This window comes from Bos taurus, chromosome 17 (genome assembly GCF_002263795.3).
Source record: "Bos taurus isolate L1 Dominette 01449 registration number 42190680 breed Hereford chromosome 17, ARS-UCD2.0, whole genome shotgun sequence".
Taxonomy (NCBI): domain Eukaryota; kingdom Metazoa; phylum Chordata; class Mammalia; order Artiodactyla; family Bovidae; genus Bos; species Bos taurus.
Genome location: NC_037344.1, coordinates 51,267,730 through 51,283,691, shown reverse-complemented (window position 1 = coordinate 51,283,691; position 15,962 = coordinate 51,267,730). Strand labels below are relative to the sequence as shown.

Sequence of the window (15,962 nt, the reverse complement as noted above, 5' to 3'; positions counted from 1 at the left end):
GAGGGCCCACCTCCTACAGGCCTGGCTGCGAGATCCCCTACTGCCACCAAAAGGCCCCGGCTGAAGGGCAAAGGACCCACTTTGATCCGATCCATTCACCTCTCAAATGTGGATGCTTAACGGGCCACTGAAATAGCCTGAGGGCGTTTGCTGATGAGTGAGTGTCTGACGATGGAGAAATGACCAGGAATCCAAGGTCCTCCAGCCCTGCAGCCAGGAGTTCCAGATGGTGAACGCGCTTTCAGTGCCCAGGAGTGCCAAGACTGCCCCTGGGATCTGATTATCCCTTTGGGGAGAAAGGAGAATCTAAAAAGCTCCAGGCGGGACATCCCTGGTAGTCCAGTGGCTTAAGACTCTGCGCTCCCAATGCAGGGGCCCCGGGTTTGATCCCTGGTCGGGGAACTAGATCCCACATGCTCCAGCTAAAATCCCACACACTCCAACTAAGACCTGGTACAGCCAAATAAATAAATAAATACAACTAAATATTGAAAGAAAAAAAAATACTCCAAGACAGAGGGTCCCAGGCTAGAAGTCGGGAAAGGAAACGAGAAAGGGGGGCTGTGGACACCCACCAGCTGCCTGCAGTATCTCGGGCCAGGCTGGGACCGTGACAAGGAAAGACAGGTGGCGCTATCTGTGTGCCTGGGGCACAGGAAGGGGCCGGCCCAGGCCATCACAGCTTCTGATTCCTTCAAGAGAAGAGAGTCTGGGGCTTCTCTAGTGGTCCAACGGTTAAGAATTCACCTGCCAGTTATTGGACACAGGTTTGATCCCTGGTCCGGCATGATTTCAAATGCCACGGAGCAACTAAGCCCTGTGAGCCACAACTACTGAGCCCGTGCTCCACGACAAGAGGAGCCACAGCAATGAGAACCCCGTGCACCACAACCAGAGAGTAGCCCGAACTCGCTGCATCTAGAGGAAGCCCTCACAGCGACAAAGACCCCGTGCAGCCAAAAAGAAAAAAAAATTAATTTTTAAAAAAGGGAGAGAGAAGAAATTCTGATTTTGAGACATCCCTCAATTTGAAATTTTTATTTAAAAAACACTGGACTAGAAACCCAATGTAATAAATCAGCCTGACATCCAAATACAGCCCATGAGCTACCAGGATGTGACCTGTGGCTTCTGACATGTGGTCAGCTGGGAGCCACAAGAGAGGGGCTGGCAAAGTCTGGGGAGCTTGAAGGAGGAGGGGGGCCCAGGGGACCCCTAATTACAACAGGGAGTGAGAGGGACAGAGCCCACTTACCCACCAGCGACACCATCGCAGCCCCAACAGGACACACTGGATGAGAGAGGAGGACGGGCTCATCTCCAACGCATGGAGTTGTTTATGGCAAACTACACGCCAGTGTTCTTGAGGTCCCTCTTGTACCCTCAGTCCTGGCCTTGGGGTAGGCTAACCCCACCTCTCAGGTCTGGCCAGTCAGCACCAGTTGAGGCAGCACTTGCTGCAGTGATTGGTTTGGGTGAGGCTTTCAACTCTGAGCTGATAAATCTCATTCCCAGGACTTTAGCTGGGACATCAGGAACAACATGCTTACCTTCCACTGGGGCTACTGAGCTGGGATGAGTCTGTGCTACCACGGACTGGACATGAAAAGCACTTTGTCACCTGAGTGCCTGAATCTAACAGTTCCTCAAGCTTACCCCGAGCCTTCTGTGTTAAATACAGGAGGAGCAGAAAAGTCTGCCAGTTGCAACCAAGAGACCTACGATAGCAACACCCTAAAACCCAACTTCCAGACATCATGAAATCTCCCGGGAATCAGATTTCCTCCACCCTCTGGTCCCCTCACCTGTACAGGCAGTGAAAGTGAAAAGCAAAAGTGTTAGTTGCTCAGTTAGACTCTTTGCGACCCCGTGGACTGTAGCTGCCAGGCTCCTCTGTCCATGGGATTATCCAGGCAAGAATACTGGAGTGGGTAGCCATTCCCTTCTCCAGGGGATCTTTCCAACCCAGGGATCAAACCCACGGCCCCACGGCTCCTGCATTGCACACAGATTCTTTACCACTGAGCCACCAGGGAAGCTGCCGCGTACAGGTTGGGAGAGGTCTAAAAACAGCCAGAAGGAGAGACGAGAACTGAGATGGAGCCTGGGACAGATTCAGTGTGGAAGGGCCCAGGCAGGAGCCTGGGATCCATTTGCCCTGCTTCTCACCCGACAGAATGGTGTCTCCCAGCCCAGCCTGAGCCATCAGTGGTTCTAATGGGGATACGGCAGACAGTGGCTTTGCAGATAAAGGTGCCTCTCCTGGCTGACTCAGATCTGGGTCATTCCCCAACCGCAAGCACACCCCACCCACACTGCCCCAGGCAGTAAATACAGCCCCCAGCCTTGGTTTCTGGAGTAACATCACGAGTGCACTTTCTCTCTCCCTCTCTCTCTCTGAACATCTGCTACCCTGAACTAAACATGCTGATAAACAGAGACCGGCTTAAGGAGGTCCCGGCAGACCTGAGGGGCCAGAAGACAGGCATTGTCTGCGGCCAGGAGGCTAAGGGGGCTCTCCCAGGGTCCCAGGCGTGCCAGGGCCTCAGTCTCCTGGGCTGTAAAATGGGCAGCTGCTGCTGGCTGGGAAGGTGGCCAAGACTTGAACCAGCAGATGGAGATCCTGGTCCCACCCTCCTTCCACTTCTCCCACCATCCCCCTTCCCTCCTTGACCTCCATGTGACCATTTCACAGACTGAGAGTCTGACAGCAAAGAAGCCTGTCTGTCCAATGCCTCCAGGTAGGCATGGGGCAGCGGAAAGACTAACAAACACGACTTTGGCTTCCAGGTTCTAAGCAGTCACTGTATTAGATCCCAAAGTGAGTGTCTTGCACTCAGGATCGCAGCTAGTCCCTAACACGGTGTTTGCTGGCATCAGTTCATTGGATCATCCCAACATCACTGGGGGCAAGACTTGAGGCACAGAGAGGCTAAGTAACTTGCCTGAGATCACAGAGCCTGGATGCAAAGCTCTCTCCAGCATTCAACTCTTATCCACTGTGTCATCACCAGAGTACCCCTGTCTTTCTTCCCGGACTAGAGGAGACCCATCCCCCTAACCAGGCTCCAGGTCTCACACCCAACATCACCTTCAGGCCAAGTTTTGCCAGCTGGAGGCACCCACGGATCTCTGGAGAAGGGCTACCCATCTTCAAGTCTACCCAGTCAGCCCCCAAAGCTTGCTGCAAAGCCCTGACCCCAAGCCCCGGAAGAAGGCAGGCAACTTCCTGGCCCCCAGCCCAGCCGCCGGCCCTCCTCCTTCCCTCCTCAGGGCCTGGAATCCTCCTTCACAAAGTCCTGCTGCCTTATTTCCCATCCCCCACAAACCCAAACATAAGATCCATGAAAGCAGGAGCCACCTCTGCTTTGTCTATCACTGAGTCCCAGCACGTCACACACAGCAGGCAATCTATAAATGCTTGTTAAATCCACAAATTTTCTAAGAGCAGAATTCCAGGCTCTGAGCTGAAGATCAAAGACCACTTTGCAAACACAGAAACTGAGGCCAAGACGGTGTCTACTTAAAGCCAGATTTCAGGATGTTATCTACACTGGGCCAGCGTGTCCCAGAAACGGATCCACACTGCCTGCTCCACTGTCAAAGTGGCCCAGGACTCTGGTCCCTCCCTCCCGGAAGCCACGGTGCCAGCCCATCCATTAGCTATGACTGGGTCTCCAAAGGCTCTCACCACCACCAAGGGACTGTGCGATTTTCCCCAGGTAGCCTGTCCTCTCTGAGCCTCAGTGTCTCCACTCATCAAGGGCACCAGACAAATGAGGCAGCTTCCCAGGGAACGGTGACAATCCGAGTGCTGGTGAGCTGCCAAGCATATGGGGAATGGGCATTCTGGGCTTGGGAAGGGGTCTGGCGTGGAACCCTTAGAGATGGGAGAGGTTTAGAAGCAGGAGATGGTCGGGTTCAAGAATTTGTGGATTTAGGGACTTTTCAGGGGATCTAGTGGTTAAGAATCCGCCTTCCAAAGCAGCACTTGTGGGTTCGATGCCTGGTTGAGGAACTAAGATCTCACATGCCGAAGAGGAACTAAGCCTGTGAGCTGCAACTACTGAGTCCCACACACTCTGAGGCCCACAAACCACGACTAGGGAGAAGTACACGCTGCAGCTAAGACTTAACACAGACAAATAAATAAACATTTAAGTTTTAAAAAAACTTCTCTCCTGAGTCGGGAAGATCCCCTGGAGAAGGAAATGGGGCAACCCACTCCAGTATTCTTGCCTGGAGAATCCCATGGACAGAGGAACCTGGTGGGCCATATATAGTCCAGGGGGTCGCAAAGAATCAGACTGAGTGATTAAGCATTAAAAAAAAAAAAAGGATTTGTGTTCTGGGTGAGGGAAGTGGGCTCCTCACACCACTGGGCACTCAGTTACCTTAGGTGGTCCTGGTCCCTCAGGCTTGGGTGGGAAAAGACATCACACAAACCCCTCCCAGGGATTGCTCCCCGCAACCTCCAAAGATCGGGGTGGTGCGGAGGTGGGGGTTGTGACCAGCTCTGTTAGTTTCCCCAGATCCACCATAAACAAATAATCATGATCCGGGTGGCTTAAAACAATAGAAATTTATTCTCTAACTGCTCTGGAAGCCAGAAGTCTGAGATTTAGGCATCTGCAAGGCCACGCCCTCCGACGGCTGAAGGGGAGGATCCTTTCTGGCCTCTTTCAGCTCCTGGAGGCTCCAGGTGTCCCTTGGCTTGTGGCCACATCCCTCGGGTTTCTGCCCATCTTCACATGGCCATCCCTCTGTGTGTCTTCCTCCGCTTTCTGTCTCTCAGAAGGACACCAGTCTCTGAACTTAAGGCTCACCCAGATAACCCAGGATCACCTCATCTCAAGACACATCTTCAAAGCAGGTCACGTTTAGACACAAGCACACGCATTTGGGGGGCTACCGTTCACCCGACTACACTGGCCTTGGCTTTTTTTCTGATCGCCCATCTACTGAGAGCTCACTCCCCGCTTGGCCCCATGGGCAAGGCCCAGCATGATCCCCATGAAGCAGATGGGCAAACTGAGGCACCACATGCCCAGAGTTTGAATCTTCTTTCTCTGGGCAGGGCACAAGGGCCTACCTCCCACTTAGAGGAAGCACAAGACTCTCACACCCACGCCTCCAGGAGAAGGCCCACGGGTGATGACTCACCCCCCACCCCCCCACTGCACAGGCCAAGAAGTGGTTCCTCAGCGGGGTGGGGGGGGGGGCGGGGGGGAGCAGGGAAGGGAAGGGGGAGGGGGAGGACACAAACCTCAGAGTGTCAGTTTGCTCCTGTGTCCAATGGGAGCAAATCCCACCTGCTAAAGGATGAAAGAGGATCCTGGAAGGAGAGCCTCTGCCCCCTGAAAATTACCAATCCCCTTATTCCCAGCCGGGGCCAGGCCCACACAGCTGCCCACCCAGCCTCCCACTCTGCGCAGAAAGGGCCCATTATGACATCACAGGCCAGGAATTATGTTATTAGCCTGGGAAGGAGGCAGGACCCAGGGACAAAGGGCTCATTGTCATGCAAATCCATGACTGGGGTGGGGAGTGGGGCACGGGGACAGCCCCTCCTGCCTTCCAGCTTCAGAGCTATGCTGACAAACCAACTCCCTGCCTTCTAGAAGCATATGGGCATCTCCCATCCTCAGATCTGGTTCCAACGAGGCTCTCAGACTGGGAAGTGGGCCCTTCCCCAGGTCGGAGCCAGATTCCCAGAAAATAGCACCTGCTCAGAGGAAGGTCGCCAACAGAACCCGGGTCCAGAGCCTGTCTTCCCTACAGCTGTGCCACTGTCCTCTGAGACACCAAAGGGCCTCCCAAGGATGAAATAAGATCATCCGCTTAAAGAGCTGAGCAGCGCCCGGGGGCACAGAAACAGCCGCATAGGAAATGCCACTACCTATTAATCTTGCCTCTCAGTAAGGTTCCTGCAGCTGTGTGTCTCTGGGCAAGCTGCTTACCCTCTCTGTGCTTCATCTGGAGAGGCTTGTGGGCAGGACCTAATACACAAGGTGTGCAGAATGCTCATTCCACAGTGTCAGTCCTCAACACACGAAGCAGATGCTGTCAGCATCCCGCTCCCACAGCCTGAACCCCTTGTGGGGAGGGGGGCATTTTCCTTGCTCACCAGCCCCACCTCCTTGACTATCCAGGAGGTGCAGACTTTCTGGGGATGTTTGGCAGGTTCTATCAAGGCATTCTTGAGTAAACATACAATAACTGCTTTTTCCAAAGACTTTAGTTTTCCAAGAATACCCCCTCAACCCCAGTGCATTCTCAACCCTTGGGAGCAGTCATCCTGGAGGGCAAGGAGGCGAGTTTACCATGAATTCCAGCTCGAGGGACCTAGGCCTCCCTAGCCAGAGCCCTTGCAGGTGTGTACATCTGTCTCCGTGGACCTTGAGGGGACAGACCCAGGTCCACAGTTTGTGGGGAACACTGAATCAGGCACAATAGTTTTCTAAGTGAAAGTCGCTCAGTTGTGTCTGACTCTTTGCAACTCCATGGACTATACAGTCCATGGAATTCTCCAGGCCAGAATACTGGAGTGGGTGGCCTATCCCTTCTCCAGTGGATCTTCCCAACCCAGGAATCGAACCAGGGTCTCCTGCACTGCAGGCGGATTCTTTACCGACTGAGCTAACAGAGAAGGCTATAGTATGAAGTCACTCAGTCATGTCCGACTCTTTGTGACCCCGTGGATCGTAGCCCGCCAGGCTCCTCCATCCACAGGATTTCCCAGGCAAGAATACTGGAGTGGGTTGTCATTTCCTTCTTCAGGGGATCTTCCCAACCCAGGGGTCAAACCCGGGTCTCCTTAATGCCTGACCTGCTAGGGAAGTTTTCTAAGATCGCTTACTATGTGCCCAGCGCCAGCGACACAGTGATGACTGAGATGAACAAAATCCCACATGGAGAGGCTGGGGAGACATGGCATACGGTAATTGCATGTGATGAGAGCGGCAAGCTAACAGAAGTGATGTTGGAGAGGTGGAGGCCTGTCTCAGGATGTGACATTTGAGCAGAGGCTCAGTGAGGGCAGGGTGTGAAGATCTCAGAGAAGGGCATCCCAGGAAGAGCACAGTAGGTAGAAAGGTCCCAAGGCGGAACCCTGATTGGAGCATCTGAGAAACAGCCAAGAGCCTCCTGCAGTTGGAATGTCCCTAAGCCCCCACCCAACTCCCTGACCCTCCCGGCTCTGTCCGGCAAAGCCAGAACCCAAGTCCCTGAGATGTGATCAATATCCCCTCCCTCGAGACACAAGCCTGCATCACTCCATCATAATCGTCATCATGACTCCCTCTCAGCAGCTCAGACCCCCACCCTGGGCACCGCAGGCACCCACCTGTTCCAGCCTGGGATGCTCTGAAACTCTCCTGAATCCTGAGGCACAAAACCTGCCCTGCCTGGACCTCTTGAGATGTCCAAGGGCCCATGCTCACTTACTAACCAGCTGTGTGGGGCACAACCTTCTGATGACCTTTCCCAGGAGCCCTGGAGAAATGCCTACCCACAGATCAGCTTTCTCATGCTAAGTGCCAACAAAGGTAACCCAGCTCACTCTAGGGTGGGCTGTGTGTGTGTGTGTGTGTGTGTGTGTGCGCGCGCGCGCACTTAGTTGCGTCCAACTCTTTTGTGACCCAATGGACTGTAGCCTGCAAGGCTCCTCTGTCCATGGAATTCCCAGTCAAGACTACCATGAGTTGTCATTTCCTCCTCCAGGGGATCTTCCCCACCCAGGGTTTGAAGAACCTTGGCAGGCAGGTTTTTTACCACTGGCGCCACCCGGAAAGGGTGAACTAGTTACACCCCAAAGGCTTTCTCACCACTGCTAGAGGCAGGAAGGAGCCTGAGGGAAACCAGTAGCTGCTGCAGGGAACAGCAGGAGGTAAAGGCTGCACCCAGCAGACAAAGTGAGGGGGTCAAAGTGCTTGGAGAGGAGGCCGAGGTCAGGAGTGAGCCCACAGACAGAACTGAGATCCAGTCCCACCTTGGGGTTGCAAAGAGAGACCTCAGAGGATGTGGCTGACAGGTGTGAGCTCTGGGTGGGCCCCAGCAGTAAGCAAAGGGGTCCAGAGTCGAGGCTTCCTAGTTTTCACAGGTCATGAGCCCAGCCCCTTGTCCGGCTGACAGGTGAGGAGAGGAGGAGGGGACAGAAGCTCAGAGAGGGCAAGCAATCTCCCCAGGGTCACCCAGCAGAAAGAAACTCCACACACAGGCTCTGGTTTGGGGTTTGAGTCCTAGCTCCGGTCCTTACAAACTGTGTGCCCTTGCGGGGGTCAGAGGGGGGCACACAGCCAAGCCTCAGTTTCCTCCTCTTAGAAGTGGGGATCATGCAGCACCCTCCCTTCCTGCGGCTGATTCGGGTCTGAAATTAGACAGCACGGGGCAAACCACAGCCACCCCATCAGGGTCATAAGAGTACCAGTGACAGCACCCCTCGCCCCCCAACACGCGCCAGCAGCTTCCTAAGCACTTAGCGTGAAGCGAGGCATCTAATCTTCATGCAAGCCTGACGAGGTACCCGACACTACCCGCCTTCCACAAATGAGGGGATTGAGGGAGCCGGGTTAAGCCACCTGGTGTAATGCACACGGCTACCAAGGGGCACAAGCGGATCAAATCCAGGACAGCCAGTACTCTGAGTCTGTGCTCTCTTTCCTTCTAAGATCACTGTGAAGAACCGACTCATTAGAAAAGATCCTGATGCTGGGAAAGATCAAAGGCAAAGGAGAAGGGGGCGGCAGAGGATGAGATAGTTAGATAGCATCACCAACTCAATGGACATGAGTTTGAGCAAACTCCCAGAGATAGTGAAGGACAGAAGAGCTTGGTATGCTGCAGACCATGGGGTCACAAAGAGTCAGACACGACTTAGCGGCTTAACAAGATTCATGTGCAACTGTAATAGCTGGATCGAGTGGACCCTTTAGCCAGCTTCCTCTAATGGCAGCATCCTTATAATACCTGCAACCTGGAAACTGACACTGATGTAACTAATCTTATTCAGATCTCGGGGGTTTACATGCACTCACTTTGTGTGTGTGTGTGTGTGTGTGTGTGTGTGTAGATTTATACACTTTTAGCTCAATGTAGATTCCTGTGGCCACCGCTATTGATGCAAGGGTCTCTTGTGTGACCTCTGGTCTGAACCACCAAAAGTGACTGTCTTTCTCAGTGGATAGGGGATCAAGTCACTGAGACCTTCGGGGCAAGACAGGGCAGGGACAGTACAGCTCTGTGGCTGAAAGGTCTTACGTGACTACCAAGGTCTTACGGGCAGCAAGGAGACATTCATGGGGTCCCCTGCTGCACCAGCCTTTCCTGAGGTCCCCAGGAGAGGCCTGAGGACAATCGGACAGCGGGCAGCTGGCAAGGGCAGCCTGGACACCCAGGGAAGTCCCTGCTGGCTCCTGCTGGCCCCAGAGGAGAAGGCCTGAGCCAACCACCGGCCCAGCATCCGGTGTCACTTACAAACACAGGACAGTTGCCACTCTTGGCAGGAGAGCCAGCTGTGTGTGCCCAGCCCCCAGGCCATACCAATCGCTGTTGGGGTGCCTGGCCCAGTCTTGGTGGAGGATGGGGCAGAAACAGGCATACATGGAGTGTGGGGGCTACCCAGGGACCCCAGCCCAGGTCCAAATGCAGACTGAGCCTGGGGCTGGGGAGGGACCCTTCTTAACTCGCTGGGGTTTCACGTCTGTAAAATGGGAGGGGCTCTCAACAGGGAAAAGACAAACCAGTGGAGTCCAAGATGTATTAATAACTAACTTAAATGCAACCTTGTGTCTACACTTACAGATTCTCTCCACATCAGCCCACTCGAGGCCCCTGCAGGTGTGTCTCTGTTTTCCCCAAAGTACCTCTGTGGGCAGCTCTCCCTGGATGGACAGGAGAACCGAGGCTCTGGGGGGCTCCATGACCTGCCCAAGATAATCCTGTCCATGAGAGGTGGGGCAGGAACCATTCATTAGCCCCCTTAAAGCCATTCAGCAACTTAGGGATGGAGACAGATGGAGAGTCCATTTGCAGATAGGAAACTGAGACTCAGAGCTGTGAAGTGACTGGTCCAAAGTCACACAGCTGGGATATGAATCCAGGCAGTCTGGCAACAGAGCAAAGCAGGTACCTCATCCTCACGCCCCCATAATGGTCCCATTTGACAGGCAAAGAAACTGAGGCTCACAGTGGGAGGCCCAGCATAAAAAGGGACGGAGACAGGATTCAAACCTGGGTCCGCGGCCACCGAGCCCCGCAGTCTGGAAACAGCCCTCCCTGGCCTGTGCTCACACGCCCCAGGAGACGGCCCACTGCCTCCCAACAGCCCCGGCGCACCCAGACCTCAGGACAAATCGCTCCCTCATCCCCTTCACTTGCAACTGAAGGCTCCTTGTGAGCTCAGGAAGCCCTTCCAACTTTCCAGTGTTTATCCCGACTCCTCTCTGCCAGGTCCCTGGGCAAGCCTGGGCCGGTGGTGCTGATTTCAAACCAGACACGGGCACCCAGCCAAGCGCCACCATGGTGGGAGCCGGGCGCCAGGGCAGCCAAGGCACTGCCTGCACCTGGCCCCCTCCCCTGCTCCATGGCCACTGAGGCGCCCACCCCCCAAACCCTAGGCCCCCAGCCCACCCCTGGGGCCAACACCGATGAATGGATGCCAGATCCCTGGTCTTGCCTGCTTCCCTGCAGGGACGAGGTACAGGGGCTCCAGAAAGCAGCACCACCACCTCCCACCCCACGCATCCACTCCAGGGGGCAGCCTGTCCTTCTGGGGCACCTGTCCACCCAGCACCCATTCTGGGGCTTTACCCACCCTGATAAGGCATTGGGGGCCACTACCTCCTGGCCATCGCCAGCCTCCCCAGACAGACCCAGGGAGCCAGAATGCGAAACCATCAGCCCCCATACAGGGTCCCCATCCCACGTCCAGGTCCTACGATCTGTGGCCCCCCGTCTCTCTGCCTACCCTTCCTCGGCCGGGTGACCGGGCCACGCCGCATCTCCCTGCCCACCACCGAGCCCGGAAACTTTTCTTACCCAAGCACATGACCAGCCTCTCGCTCACGTCAGCTCCCAACACAACTTGAAGTAACTCTCCCACAAAAAAAAAGAAAAGAAAAAGAAAGAAGTAGAAGGTGCCAGCAAGTGGGTCAGCGGAGTCCACACACACAGACTGGGCTGTTGGCTTCCAGAGGACACACGGCATCCAACCTCAAACCCATCCTTCCTCCAGGGCTGACCCAGGAAGAGGGGCAACCCCACCGAGCAGCCACGCTTGCCTTCCCGCGAGACTGCGGGCTCCCACCCCAGCTCAGGGATGGGGTGGGGGGGCCTGCAGCCGACCCAGCCCCCCAGGCTCCCAGCACAATGCCTCCCTTAGATGGGGCGAGCAGAGGGCCACCCCCCAGGGACAACCCACGGGGCCACCCGACCCACAGCAGGGTGAAAATGCGGTGTTGAGCCACAGGCTCCCTGCTTGCCTCCTGCCACTCCGGGCCTATAAACACAGGGAATTACATAAGTCCACTCCTCTTGTTGGGAAGCCAAAAGTACGCGAGCTTTCTCTCCCAGCCTTGGCAGTAAGTAATAATTCCTCATCGCCATGGTAACCCTGGCGGGCTTCCAGCCGACACTCGGGAGCTGAAACACGGGGAGGCCTTTTTATAGCTTGATAGAAAAACCTCCTCACTGTTCACCGCTCCCAGGCGAAAGCAAGCTCCCCGCCGGCGTCTCCTCCTCAACCCAGTCTCCCCCGCCGAGCTCAACCATCCACCCAGAGGGCAGCATGGCTGCCCCGACCCAGACCCAGCATGAACCGACGCCTCTACTCCCATCCCTTCTCGGCCCTCTGGTCTCCAGGGTGACATGGCCACTGGGCAGGCTTCTGCCTTTAAAATATTTCTGTCCTTGTCATCCCAGGAAAAGCAAACATGACCCCTTCACATTGGCATTCTGAGCCAGGGTCATCACAGCTGACAGGCCCAGAGGGTTAAAAAAGATACAGTCACACACACACACACACACACACACACACACACACACACACACCAGACACACACACTCGCACGCACGCATGCACACTGGCCAAAATGGGTGGCTTGGTGGTCAGCCAGGGGTCTGGATCTTGGCTGCAGCTAGCTGTGTGACTCAGAGACAAGTCTGAGCTTCTCTGGGTGTCAATTTCCCCACTGCAGCCGGGCAGGCTCCGCTCAGCTTCCCCGGTGCCCCGAGCAACAGCGTCGAGGTGTCAGGAGAAGATCCAGAGGGATTTCTAGATTCGCTACCCTGCCCCCAGCAGCCAGGAGTCAGGCCCAGCGCTGTTTGCCCAAGATGGCATCCTGAGTGATGCGAAGGGCTCCCTCGGGATACGGATGAGGGGAAAGGTGGCATAGGCAGGAGGCGCAGCAAGGGCGAAAGTCTGGAGGCCGGGTCGACTTGGGAGTGTAGCAAAAGCAGAGAGGAAACTGATGTGGCCAAGTCCAGTGGGGATGCGGTGAGGGCATTAGAAGTCAAGGTCAGGGAATGGTGGGAGAGGAGTAGGGCAGGGAAAGCATGAGAATTCTGGGCAAATCACCTAACTCCCTGGAGTGCAGACACCCCAGAATGATGTAATAATGATGTAATAATGATGAGGAGGGGACTTCCCTGGTGGTCCAATGGCTCAGACTCTGTGCTCCCAGTGCAGCGGGCCCGGGTTCGATCCCTGGTCAAGGAACTAGACTCCACATGCCGCAACTAAAAAAAAAAAAAAAAAAGATCCTGCCAACTAAGACTGCTGCTGCTGCTGCTGCTAAGTCGCTTCAGTCGTGTCCGACTCTGTGCGACCCCATAGATGGCAGCCCACCAGGCTCCCCTGTCCTTGGGATTCTCCAGGCAAGAACACTGGAGTGGGTTGCCATTGCCTTCTCCAGCCAACTAAGACTAGGCACAGTCAAAACAAAAAAAAAATTTAAATAATGATGACGATAGTAATAGTAACTCATCCTGGGTCCCAAGCGCTTTGTAAGCACTTCATCAGTTAACCCACCTGTCCTTAGCACAGCACAACAAAAGGCAGGGGCACCCAATATACAAAGAAGGAAATGGGCCCAGAGAGGTTAACTGGCTTGCCCAAGGTCACACAGCTGGGAAGTGGCTGAACTGAGGTTTGAATGGCGCAAAGCTGGCTTGCATCCGCCAGTGGAGAGCCATAGAGGGTTTGCAGCAGGTCAGATTTGCATGTGACAAAGGTTCGTGGCCACTGAACTGGCTGAGGGGCCACAAGAGCCACTAGGAGACCCCCTGAAGAGGCCCACGGGAAGGCCACGTGTGTGCCGACACTCATCGGCTCACCCTTCAGCCTCTCCCAAGAAAACACTCTGGAGGATTAAGGAAGAATTCTGCAGATCTGCTTTCTTTTACTGGTGGGGAAACAAAGGCACAGAAAGACGTGCGTGATCAAATGCTGTACTTTTAAACCAAAGATCCCGCCCGTCCACTCTCATCCTGACCATCAGAGGATCTCAAGAGCGAGCCAAACTAGCTCCACCAAAACACAGGCAGGCGGTGGGGCCCGAAGCAGCCGGGTCAGAAAGCATGGGTTCCTTTTGTTCTCTTCTGCTTGTTTTGGACACAGACCTGCCCCCAGACTTTCTCAGAGTCTGGCCCTGGAATCAGGAGTAACACCCCAAGCCCCCACCAGAGGGATTTATGCTTCGGGCAGGTTCAAAGCTGGGCCAGGTCATTCCACGGTCACTTCTTGTTTCTGCCCTACAAGGAGCCAGGGAATGAAATGGTTTGCTGAGTGACTCTGTGAAGATGGGAAATCATCACAGACCAGAAACAGCCCCAGGCAGCCCCCTCGAGATACAGCCAGCCACCAAAACCAAGCTCCTGTTCAGAATACGTTACTGTGTGGCCGTCTGCTTAGCAAAAGAAGTCCTCATTCCCCAAGATTCTGATGGCGAGCATCCCTCGGTGTTCTAAAAAACCAAGATTCACCAGCATGTACTTCCAGGAACCTGCCTGTGGGCAAAGCTTTGGACGATGGGAAAGATCAGTGACGTTACAGAATACACGGTGATGGGGACCACAGAAGCAGGAGGGGTCCCTAGGCCGAGTGGCCCTGGGCAAGATCTCAGCCTTTGCAGACATTAGTCTGCTCAGCTGTGAAAAGGGGGCACACCTGCCTGCTGTCTCCGTTAGGGTCAGCAGAAACTACATCTGTTTTGGGAGGAGCCTCAGGAGACCAGAGGGGCTCCCATTCAGCCTCCAGCTCCAAGTGGAAGGGATCCTTGCTCACTCCCTCCCCTCGTGGATGCTTCCTGATCCAGCCAGGCTCTAAGATAAGGTTAGGAGCAGAGTGGGGACTGGGGGAAGAGAAAGAGAAAAACGAGTTAGAAACATCTGGCTGGGACTTCCCTGGGGGCACAGTGGATGAGAATCTGCCTGCCAGTGTTGGGGACACAGGTTCGGTCCCTGGTGTGGGAGGATCCCACGTGCCGAGAAGCAACTAGGCCTGTGCGCCACAACTACTGAAGTCCACGTACCCTACAGCCCATGCTCTGCAGCAAGAGAAGCCACCGTGATGAAAGCCCGCGCACTGCAACTACGGAGTAGCCCCTGCTTGCCACAGCTAGAGAAACCTGGCACACGGCAGTGAAGACTCAGCGCAGCCAAAACAAAGAAATAAAACTTTTAAAAAAAGGAAACATCTGGCTGTTTTTACCTCTTCCTTTCCTTTCCTGAGGACTTCCCTGGTGGCTCAGACGGTAAAGCATCTGTCTACAATGTGAGAAACCTGGGTTCGATCCCTGGGTTGGGAAGATTCCCTGGAGAAGGAAATGGCAACCCACTCCAGTCCTCTTGCCTTGAAAATCCCATGGACGGAGGAGCTTGGTGCAGGCTACTATCTATGGGGTCGCAAAGAGTCGGGCACAACTGAGCGACTTCACTTTCCTTTCCTGAAGCCCAGCGCTCCCAGATTTGGGCAGGTGACTGAAAAACGACCCGGAAGGTGACTTTGTGGATGTCCATCCATACAATGTGACATTCTTCAGCCGGAGAAAGGAATGAAATACCGATTCATGTAGCCACGTGGACGAACCTCGAAAACATCATGCCCAGGGCCAGAAGTCAGACACGAAAGGTCACATTTTGTATGATCCCATTTATAGGAAATGCCCAGAGCAGGCAAATCCAAAGAGACAGAAAGCCAACTGGTGGCTGCCAGGATTTGCGAGGAGGAAGGGGGAGAGTGCCTGTTCAGAGGCTCCTTACAGGGTGATGGAGCTGTTTTAGAATTAGACAGAAGTTATCGGTTGTACAGCATTGTTTACACACTAAACAACAATGAGTCATGCACCCTTTTTTGGCTGCACCACACGGTAGGTAGGATCTTAACTCCTCGACCAAGGATCAAACCGGTGTTCCCTGTAGTGGAAACACAGGCTCAACTACTGGACCTCCAGGGAAGTCCCTGAACTGTACACTTTCAAATGGTAAATTTTATACGATGTGAATTTCGTCTAAATTCAAAATAAATAAAAAGGTGGTTTGGTTGAACAGACTCCATTCCAATCCAGTTTACTGACCTTCTGGAAGCTGCGACCGCCTCTAAGAGTCCCTGACCCCAGGCCTGGAGACACCAGACATTTAGGGAGCCCCAGTGATACGCACCAGGCGCGAAGAACACAGCAGGAACAAGAAAAGGATCCCTGCCCCCGTGGGGGTGACTTGGGAAAAGGTGAGGAAGTCAGCAACAGAAAAGATGTGATGACATCAAGGACCGGCAGCAGCAATGGACGGGTGGTTTCTGGGGAGGTGACAGTTCAACAGTGGCCTGGATGGAGTAAGAGAGGGAGATGTGGAAACTTCTCAGGGAACAGTGTCCCAAGCCGACCAAACAGCCAAGGCAGAGGCCCTGAGGCTGCTGTCCTTGGTGAGTTCCGGGAGCAGCCAGGAGCCCGCAAAGCATGGCAGGG

At 54.6% G+C, this 15,962-nt stretch overlaps 1 protein-coding gene across 17 annotated transcripts in view; it reads right to left on the bottom strand.

The window, feature by feature from the left end:
* NCOR2 (nuclear receptor corepressor 2) overlaps window positions 1-15,962 on the bottom strand; it is a 237,351-nt gene that overhangs the window by 177,193 nt on the left and 44,196 nt on the right. Inside the window, exon 1 of one of the 17 annotated variants that reach the window (XM_059876318.1) lies at window positions 11,038-11,967. The exons of the other annotated variants lie outside the window; for them this stretch is intronic. The gene's annotated coding sequence lies outside the window, so the exon portion shown is untranslated. Of the gene's footprint in view, window positions 1-11,037; window positions 11,968-15,962 lie in introns of those variants that run through there. 17 annotated transcript variants of the gene reach the window in all.